Source organism: Phascolarctos cinereus, unplaced genomic scaffold (assembly GCF_003287225.1).
Source record: "Phascolarctos cinereus isolate Bilbo 61053 unplaced genomic scaffold, phaCin_HiC Scaffold_1;HRSCAF=81, whole genome shotgun sequence".
NCBI lineage: Eukaryota > Metazoa > Chordata > Mammalia > Diprotodontia > Phascolarctidae > Phascolarctos > Phascolarctos cinereus.
The window spans coordinates 280,184,747-280,193,064 of record NW_027555514.1 but is presented as its reverse complement, the minus strand read 5'-3'; the positions used below and the strand labels follow the sequence as shown (position 1 = coordinate 280,193,064).

The 8,318-nt window shown below is 45.0% G+C and overlaps 1 long non-coding RNA gene across 1 annotated transcript; it reads right to left on the bottom strand.

The window, feature by feature from the left end:
* Nucleotides 1–657: 657 nt before the first annotated feature.
* On the bottom strand, nucleotides 658–7,987 carry LOC110205734 (uncharacterized). Its single transcript, XR_013484539.1, has 3 exons — nucleotides 7,801–7,987; nucleotides 6,738–6,985; nucleotides 658–2,312 (listed from the first exon to the last, which is right to left on the bottom strand). It is a non-coding gene; the product is annotated as an uncharacterized LOC110205734 (long non-coding RNA).
* Between the last annotated feature and the right edge of the window lie 331 nt (nucleotides 7,988–8,318).

Here is an 8,318-nt window from a genome sequence, read left to right as displayed (position 1 = left end):
GAAGGTTGGTGGCCAGGAACTGCTTTCCATCTCATGAGTCTGTAATGGCCTCTGCAGTGCTGACTTTGGCCGCTCTCCCCAAACCCCTCCCTCCCTCCTCCATTTCAATGTCCATTCTTTCCGGTCTTGCACCACTTGTCACACTTTCCATAACATCCAGGCCCGTGAAGTCCTGAGGAACGAAAGGCAGGCAAATCAGTTCTGCAGGGCCACTGAGCAGCTGTTCCAGGCCCTTCACAGAATGTGCTGAGTCAGCCAGAGGCCACGTGGAAACCAACCGAACCCAGACAACTTGCAAAAAGTCTATGCTGGAGGAGGCAGGTGTGTGCTGGACAAAGAGCTCTGGAGTCAAGGGCCTTGTTTCACATCTTGACTCTGACAACATTTGCTTGACCAGCTTCCCCAGGCGTCAGTTTTCTCCCCTGACAAATGAGAGGGGTGAAATAGACGGCCTCCTAGAGCCCTTCTAGCTCTCAGACTTCTTTCTGAAAAGGCAACTGCCTAGAAAGGTTCTCACCTGGTACCCCAAACCAGGCTAGCCTTGCCCTGTCAGTGGCATCTTAGAGATTCTCAGAGCCCCTTTAATTTGGAATGATCATCCATAACCTCAGAGAATGAGACGAACAGAAAAATGATTACTCAGCCTGTTAGTGTACTTTTAGATTTATCTTTGCCAAGACAGTATTGGTGTGTGCTACGTCCCGTGGGGTCACGAAGGGTCAGACATGACTGAACAACAAGGTTTATAAAACACCCTCTCACAACAACATTGTGAGGGAGGGGAAATTGCCTTATGTCAGAGCGTGAAGAGCAAGGTTCATCCAATCCAGCCTACACTTGAAGAGGGAGCCGCTCTCCTCCATAACCTCCACAACTAGTAGAAAGCTTGCCTTCTCTATTTTTGTTCCAATCCAACACAGGTTTATTGTGAAATAGAACAAAGATATCCAAGTGCTCACAACCAAACAGTAGGAAAGCAGCAGAGCTGTAACTAAGGTTTGACCATCAAGCCATTGTCCTAGAGTTTCAAAAGTCAGAGGGCACTTGTACTAGCTCAGCAGACAGACACAACTGGCCGGCCTCCTCTTAAAGACTCCAGTGATGCCACTCAGAGAGGTGAGGAGTCTTACCCAAATTCCCACAAGGAGGGAGAATCAAACATCGATGTTCACAGTGACTTCAACTCTTTGCTTTGGGGAGGGGTTCTAAGTTTGGGTCCAGCCCAGGACTTTGAAATCTGACCCAAAGAGGGACTTAGAGAACAAGGTCCAGATACCCTGGAATCAATCCTCCCTGCCAAAATTGAGCCCAGACACTCATTTTTACTGTAATACTTGGGGAAGACTTCTCAGAATGTGATAGAAAGAGCAGTAGAGGATTTAGGTGCAAGCTCTTGGCTAAGTCACAAACTACTCGATTTGATCTTGGTCAAACCCCTTCTCCCACTCGGGCCTCAGTTTCCACAACTGTAAAAGGAGAGGTTTGGGAGGAAGGGTATCACCGAACTTGAGTTTGAATATTGGCTCTGGTGTTCACTGTCTATATGACCTTGATCAAGTCACCTCACCTCTATGAGGTTTCCTCATCTGTAAAAAGAGGGGTGGGACTACACTCTGAGGTCCCTTCGATCACTCAGTCATCAGTCCTGGGTGACTGGCTGATCCCTAAGTATCCCTTATGATCCTCTGATAATGTTGGGGTGGTTCTAATTGTGGGCCTCAGTTTCCCCATCTAAAAATGAGGTGATTGGGCAGGTCCCTGAATTTCAAAGGACTCTGGAGGCCATGCAGTACAGTTCTTTCATTCTGCATATGAGAAAACAAGCCCAGGGAACTGGAGTGACCAGCCCACCATCACAGAGGCAATAAGAGGCAGAATCAGGATTTGAACTCATGACCTTTCCCCTCACCATTCTGCCTCCCTAACTGACAACCGTGTGTTTACTGAGCGACCTGGGGGAAGAATGAGTTAAGTTTAAACGGAAAGACTGTTGCCCAGAGAGGGCATTGACTCTAGGATGAAGGGAGCCAAGGAAGAGGGGTAAAGACAGGGAGGCGGGACGGCCACCAAGCCAATTCACCTTTGTTGAGGTTGCGTGGGCCTGGGCGTGGCCATCCCGTATCGTCTGGGTCCTTCTCTGGCCCATTTGCTTCACAGAGGAGTATGGAGGAACGCAGAGGAGAAAACATGGTGCCCAGTGCTGGTGGAGCGACAGCCGCCGGCCAGACTAGATTGTCTACAGCCCCATCGTCAGCGTGGCTTCCCCGGCCCGCCTCCCTGACGCCAAGCGTCCTCAGGCTCTCCGTGGGCACCTGGAAGGCAGGACACGCTAAAAGCCGACATTTCTACGAAAGAGGCTCTCGGAGCTCTGCTGAAGAACTCAAGTGAGCTGTTAAAGTGGCTAACAGACAGCACTAGAAAGATTATTTGTTCAACTGCAAATAATGGAAGTACGGAAAAAAATTCAAGACCTATTTATCAGGCAACACGGGGCTAGGCTTGTCTGGAGATGGATGTTTCCTCGGCTGCTGCTGACCTCTTGTGGCAGTCCCAAGAACTGCGTAACAAATGAAATTCCGAACCTAACACCTGGGACTTTAGAGCTAGAAGGGAATTCTGATATCCTCTGGATTCTGGTCCTGCTCCCTCTTTTTGATGGAGAGAAAACCAAGGCCCAGAGAAGGGAAGACACCTGCCCCAGGTCGCCCAGAACCAGGACTTGAACTACCTCTTTGAAATCCAACTCCCATGTCTTTCTACACCACAGGAGCATGAGCATGGCCTGATGAGTTATTAATAATAATAATAATAATAATAATAATAATGATAATAATAATGATAATAATGGTCAGTTCTATAATGTGGGGATTCGAGACTAGCTGACCCCCTCAGGTACCTTCCACCTCTAAGGTTCCATTAACTTTATTAGGAAATAATGGAGAAAGACAAACAACTGACTTCCAACTCGAGAAAATCTACATTCAAATCCAATTCTGACATATACTTGATGTGAGACCCTGGGTCAGTCACCTAACCGATCAGTGATCTGGGAAGCATTGTTGAAAGGAGTCTCCTCACCTTGCATCAATGACGTCACAGGTCTGCAGGAAGAAAGGGAGGAAGGAAAGGGAGGGAGGGAGGGAAAGAAAGAAGGAAGGAAAGGGAGGAAGGAAGGGAGGAAGGAAGAAAGGGAAAGAAAGAAGGAAGGAAGAGAGGGAAAGAAAGAAGGAAGGAAGAAAAAGAAAGAGGAGAAGAAGGAAGGGAAGAAGGAAGGAAAGAGGAAGGGAGGGAGGAATAAGGCAATAGAAATCATGGAAACGGGATGTGTACCACCAATTGAGGAATGGCTGGACAAATTGGGGTATATTTATGTAACAGGATATTATTGTACTGCAAGAAATGATGAATAGGGGGAACTTGGAGAAAGATGAGAAGACTGTAAGAACTGAGGCAAAGACAGTAGAACTGAAACTATGATTTCATAATGTAAGAGCTCCCCCTCCCACCCAACAGAGACGTGGAAAATGGGGGTTGTGAATGGGACGTGTTTTCGAGCGTGGCTGATGTGGACATTTATTCTGCCCAGCTATAGCAATGGACCCAGGAATCTTCTTTTTTTTGGGGGGGGGAGGTTAATCATCTTAATTAAGAGGAGGATAGTGGGAGGGCTAGATTAACAAACACAAACACTTGTAACTTTAAAAGAACCATTTAAAAAAAAAGTTTTTTAAATTAAAACTCTTTAAAGAGTATAATATAAATGAAAACAACCTTAAAATGCTGCCCCAGAGAAAAGAAGAGTTATACCTCCCTTGAAAGAAATGTGGTGAACCATGAGTGCCGAGTGTCGAATACACTATTCAATTCTACTGCATACTCTATGCTTAACTATTCTACTACACTACATAGGGGATTGTTGATTGACTTTTGGTCCAATTTCTTTTTTGTTACAAAGGGGGATTCCACAGAGAAGGCAGTGGGGTTATATTAGGAGGTGAATATAGTATCACAAAGGCATAATTCAATGATTAATTGGGAAAAAGAAAAAAGTGGGTAAGTATAAGCCCTCAGTGAAGCCCCAAGAGCTGTCTTAATACTGCCAAAGGAACAGTAACAATTACTACAGCATGCCTCTTCCCCAGGCACAAAGCATAAGGCATGCAATGGAAGAGCATTAGAGGAAATCATAAGACAAAACAGTTTCTCAGAAATCAATTACTCCCAATAGATTTTTCCCCCTAGGAGAAAACAAGAGAATCACAAATAATTTAAATCATGCTTTCACTTTTTGAAGACTAATAGGCCTCTTTCAGTGAGTAAAATCTGGAGAAAATTCACTGAGATGAAGACTTTCCAAAATGAAAGCTCTGAGCCTGGGCAGATCCTGAAGCCCCAGGCTGGTCTCCTGAGAACTCCCTTACCTGAGACCCCAGCAAAGCATGGGACCAAGAGCACGGAAGAAGGAACTGCCTCAACAGGTGGGAAGGACAAATAGAAACAGCTCTGATTTGGAGTCAGGAGACCTGGGTTCAAATCTTCCACTCTGTGTGATACCCCAGACAATTCACAGGATCTTAAATTGAAGTCTAATAGGAACTTTATCATATTGATTTTTTCCATCTAATTTCATGGGCCCTGAAATCTGCACCTGGGCAATGGACCCCAGGTTAAGAATCCCTGCCTTGTAACAAACAATAAAAAGGAAAAAAGTCAGTTTGGCAAAACTAACCAATATATCAAAAAGGTCTAGTAATCCCCTCCCAGCTCTAATATTCTATGTTCTGAGGGCCCTCCCAGGTCTAACATTTTGTGTTCTAATGTCCCTCCAAATTCTGACATATATTCTGAAGTCTTTCCAGAGCTGACATTTCCAGTCCTAAGGACCCTTCCAGCCCTGACATCCTGTGTTCTAAGTTCCCTTCCAGCTCTGACATTCCCTGTTCTCAGGCCTATCTATCTACACACCCATGACATAAGGGCCTATATTTATTCCCAAGTGCCAGGTTTGGCCACAGCCAATTCACAGAGACACTTTCAAACTTGTTTTTAGCTTTGACAACGCACTGCCATCTGTCTTGACTCTATGTGATGCAAAATGCTTCCTGGAGAGACGAAGCTAAAGAGAATGGCAGAGTGTTACAGGCAGAATGAGAAATGGCCCTTAGCTGGGCGTGATGAAGAGGAGCCCTGCATGTGAAATATTGCTGCTGTCACCAGGAGAGAGCTGCAGTGAATATGTAGGCAGTTTGTCATTGGGAGAATTGATTCAGCCCTCTCTAGGGCTCCACGCTCAACGAAAACAACTGGTAGCGACCATTTCTCTACCTCTGTCTGCTGCTGGCTAGCTGTGCCACCTTGGGTGAGGCCATCGCTTAGGACTCAGTTTCTTCTTATGTCAAAAAGGGGTGCTGGATTAAATTATTTCTGAAGTCCTTCTCTGGCTGACATTGCGTCTTCCTATCCTCCCAGCTCTGACCTTCCCTGTCCTAAGGCCCCTCCCGGCCCTGACATCTCCTGTCCTAAGGCCCCTCCCAGCCCTGAGACACCCTGTTCTAAGGCCCCTCCCAGCTCTGACATTCCCTAGGACCCTCCCAGATCTAACATTCTAAGCTTTATAGTCCCTTCTATCTGTAACATTCTACATGTGTCAGACTAAGTCCTAGGTCTCCTCCACCACCACTTCCCCCACCCACCCACCTACCTATTCACCATTGATTCTTTTTCAGGAACATTCTCCTCTCTGTTTACACAAATCTGCTTAGCCCTGGCCAAGCTCCATGATTTTTCCAGACCCCACAGACCCTTACCAAGCTCCTCACTTAATTGGAACAGACTTCCTATGCAATATTACTGCAATTCATTCAATGGTTTTCAAGGACTTTCCTCAATTAGTCTAAAACAGTGATTTTTAACTTTTTTTGTATCATGGATCCTTTGGGTGGTCAGTCTGGTAAAGTCTGGTAAGGATCCCTTCTCTGAATCATGCTTTTAAATGCACAGTATAAAGGAAAGAAGGAAAGCTTTGGAGGCATCAAGATCATTGGAATACAGAATGGTCAGCCAGCTAAGCGGCACCCAGGAGCATTAAGCCTATTAACCAATACTGCCTGCTTACTAAGAGCTATGTTTCTGACTGAAGCCTCTATCTGACTTAAGGTTAGAAAATTCTTACAGCTCCCTATTTAGCATCCAATTGCTTAACTCTACCTATTCCACATCACTTTAGAGAATGCCCTACTGTCATTCCACTGTGGTTTTCATTCACATATAGTGATTTTATAAGAGGCAGGATAACGGGCCAGCTGTGGAATCAGGAAGAACTGAGTTCAAATCCTACCTCTGAGAAATACTCATTACCCAAACTCATTACCCAAAGAAAAATCATTAGGCTCTCAGTGATGCCTCCCCTTCCATATCATGGAACTCCATATGGTGATGAAATCACAGGTATTGACCAAAAAAAAGGAATAATTTATGAAAATGTCATATTCTTCATTCTTTCTGCCATCAGTCAATAATTATCAAGCCCCTATTCTTTGCTCAGCAATGTATTAAATCTGAGGGGCACAGAGGTAAAAGGAGACAGAGTTCAATTAAGGGTGATGCAGAAATTAGATTCAAAGGTGCTGGCTTTGAGTTCCAACTCTGTAAAACTAAGGCATTAGACTAACTGATCCCTGAAACTCCTTCCAGCTCTAAATCCTATAATAGAGCTTTAAGATTTACAAATCACTTACCCTGAATTACTCCAAGTACCTTGGGTAGTATCAGGATTATCACCCCCTTTTTATAGATGAGGAAACCGAAGCAAAGTGAGATGATTTGTCCAAGGACCCAAGGTCCCCTACAACTCAGATCTACTGACTCCTTCAAATCCAGTACTCTTTCCTTCACCACAAGGACTCAGCTTTTTTGTGTCCTGGACTCCTTGGGTCATCTGGGGGATCCCGTGGATGGATCCCTTCTAAGAATCATATCTTTAGATCTACAAAATAAAATAATAGCAAATATTTTGTACAGAGCTTTGAGGTTTTCAGAGCACTATATATGTCCATTCATTTTGATGCCTAGAACCCTGAGGTAAGTGCTATTAGCCCCATTTTCCAGATGAAGAAAGTAAAGCAGAGAGAAGTGACTAGTGAGTGTCTTTGTCCCAGAGCTACCTACTGACAGCGATAGATGATAGATACATACATATGTAGATACATACATAGATACATATAGATGGATGGATGGGTGATAGATACAGAGTTATATTTAATCTCTCTCTCTCTCTCTCTCTCTCTCTCTCTCTCTCTCTCTCTCTCTCTCTCTCTCTTTATATATATATATATACACACACACACACAAATATGTATATACATGCACACACACACATTAAGGTCATGGACCCTAGGTAACAGAGCAGCATCAGCCTGGCACTGTCAAAGAATATAGATCTAAAATTAGAAGTCCTGGGTTCAAATCCTAGTGTAATACTTGTTTGACTTTGGGCAAATCTCTTGGTCTACCTGAGCCTTGGTTTCCTCATCTGTATGAGGAAGGTGTTGACTAGTGTCTTTCTAAGTTCTAAATCTATGCTCTTATGAACTATCTTTCCAAGACTTCTACAGATTCTTGATTTTCACTGGTAGGACTGGGGGAGAAGGGAGGGGGAGAGTGTGTTTCTCTGCACACACCAGGTAAACACACACCTGTTCTCTTACGGCCCTGGCTGGGGGGAGGGAGGAGTGGGAAGGAAAAAAAAACTTTACAAACTTTAATTTAACATCAACAACAAAAACAAAAAGCCTTTCCCACCGTCACGCCCTTCTTTTCAATGTGAGCCAGAGACGTTGCATCACCGGGCTCTAAAACGTGGTCACTTGGGGGCTGACATACATCGCATCACGCGCATTGGCTACATCCTCCACATCTGTGTAACTGTAACATTCGGACTCGAGCAGCCGCCCGCTCCTTGCGCAGGCGCAGCTTTGGCGAGACGTCTTCCCATAGGGTGAGCCAATTTCCAAACGTAGGAAGGGATGACGTACTCCTTTTTTTCTCGACTTGGTACAGCCGAGACTTTGGCCAATCAGAAGAGTTTTCGTCACCAATTGCTAGGTGACCAGCCTGACGGTTCTTTTCCGGTGGCGCTAAATGAGGTTGGAAATCCGGTGGGGGTGGAGTCCCGGTCCTGAAAGGGGTGGGAACTTGGAATGATTGATATAGACTATCGACCATTCAGTCAATGGAATGGCTTTGATGAGCAGACGCTTTGTCGAATTGAAATAAAGCAGAAAGATTCCCGCCTCACGTTACGCATAGTTCCCTCCCCC